Genomic DNA, 2,350 nt, shown 5'->3' on the forward strand with positions numbered 1-2,350 from the left:
TAAAATAAACATAATAAAAAATACTATATATATATAAAAAATTAATTATTAAATTTATTATTATATTTCTATATATAAATATATATTATTTAATTTATATTTTTAACGTATATTCTATACGAATAACTAATTTTGTGAGTGATTAAGATATACATGTGATGAGTTGTTGATGTCCTTGGGTGTAGGCATGCATGATGAAGGTGAAGAAAGGGGAGTCACAAAAAAGCAGGGTGTGTGATGAGAATGAAGAGTGGCTTTCAAGCATTGGCATTTTGCAACAAAATAAGTGACTGACACTCATTTCTGACATTCAACAAGCTCCCTCTCATGTACTCGAGATTACAAAAACATGCAAATAACACAAAACAAACACCTGTATTTTCATCATTCATCATTCTTTATATAATCCCTCATGCCTATCATTTTCACCCCTCAAAAATTATATCATATCATGTTGACTTTAATTGCTATCGTACACTCTCATATAATCATGTCATATATTGTTTTAAAGGTCCTTGCTCTACTGTCTAATTTGTTAAAAAAAAGCACTAAATAATCAACGTTTGATTTTAAAGATACAAAAATTAATAAATTTTGAGAATTTTGGTTTTTGTTTTAAAAGATAAGTTCGACAAACTCAGTATCAAAATAAAAAGACACAAGAAAATTTGCCTATTTTAAATCATACTCCTTATAAATTCTTTGACCGTTGTTCTTTTGTGTTTGTTGTGTATTTGTGTTTTATAAACAATAATTAATCAAAATGAAATTTGACGAGTATAAAGTGTCCGACAAGATACCAGTATAACTATGTAATTATATATAGTCGGAGGAATGTATGTACCAATTTCGTTTACAACAAGAATATAAAAGAACAGATACATAAATGTCTATATGCATATGAAAACCTCATAATTCATGCAGAGGACAATGATTTCAAAAATCATGCCATAACCCTGCCCTGAATATGATTCTGCTAGAAATAGTACGGTAACTCTTACATTCTTAACCATACACTAAATCAATAACAATGCTTTTCCAACCACACTGATTTTATAAGTTATAATGCCAATGAATTTCTAATAATTGATCACTTTTTTTTTGTAATCTTTCACTTCTGGGGGACCTGAATAGATTTGCAAGGCATATGCACAAAAATAATGCATGAACATGACATTGTACTTTTTCTTTTGTTCCTATTCATTTGCGCAGAAAATATTGTCTAACAAATCCGTGAAGAAAAAAAAAAAAAAGCTGCAGAATCTGTGGGCGTTAGAACTTATAAGGTGGTTTAATTTGTTTCAAAACCCTTCCTTTAAAATTTCAATTATATATGCAACATCATATCATATCCTAAAGATTACTCTAAAAAAGAGCTCAGTAGTTTTGATGATGCCTTTATTCAATTCAATTCAATTCATTCACTCTAACAAATAAGAATGAAATGAATAGCCGAAATTAGAGGAAACATGTTAAGTTATGAGTGTGTGATGAATTGAGTGTGGGCTCATGGCATATTAAGAAGACAAAGTACACAGAAGTCTTGGCCCGTGAAGTTTGCATGTGATCATTAAGAGCTGTTATAATCAGTGCCCCTTGACTCCTTTTAGACCCACTCACGTGTATCATTTTGTCTTTTCCCATCAAATCTTGATGCATTACACTATAGACACTATACTATACTATATGTTTAAGTAATTTACACAACTTGTAAATGTTTGTATGAGCAAGGGAAAGAAATAATCCAAATGTAATCATAGGGATAAGTGCAATGATATTAATAATAATTCCTCATTGAAAACCAAGACCCACCATTTTGTTTGGTTTAGCAACATTACTGAATCTGGTTTAACAATGTGTGACGTTTCAGTTTTGTTTCAAAATTCACATATGATGTGGTTTTTTTCAATTTCAGGATCAATGATTTTCTTTTCTAGCTTCATCAAATAATAAATGTATCTTATCCACATTAAAACTAATGTTTTAAGCTTGTGAATGAAAAAGAAATTGGGACAATAACATCAATAGGGAGATACGGCTATGATGGCCTCCTCCAATAATAATTATGAAAGACTGTGTATATGTGTGCACAGTTAAATGACAATTGTAACCCCAACAACCAATAGGTTGTTTAGTCACTACAGGAGGCAGTGGCACATAGCTGAACTAGTATTTTTCCTGGTCCAAGAGAACTATAATCCTAATATCCCTCTGCCTTATGTTCATTTCTGCTTCACTCCAAAAGAGCCTCTGTTGAAACAAAAAAGGTTTAGTCACATGTGACAACTTTTTTAATACGTGGCAAGAGAATAGCAGCCATTCCCAATTTCTGATCGTGAAATAAATGCTA

The sequence above is a fragment of the Arachis ipaensis genome, chromosome B05, assembly GCF_000816755.2.
Source record: "Arachis ipaensis cultivar K30076 chromosome B05, Araip1.1, whole genome shotgun sequence".
In the NCBI taxonomy this organism is placed as follows: domain Eukaryota; kingdom Viridiplantae; phylum Streptophyta; class Magnoliopsida; order Fabales; family Fabaceae; genus Arachis; species Arachis ipaensis.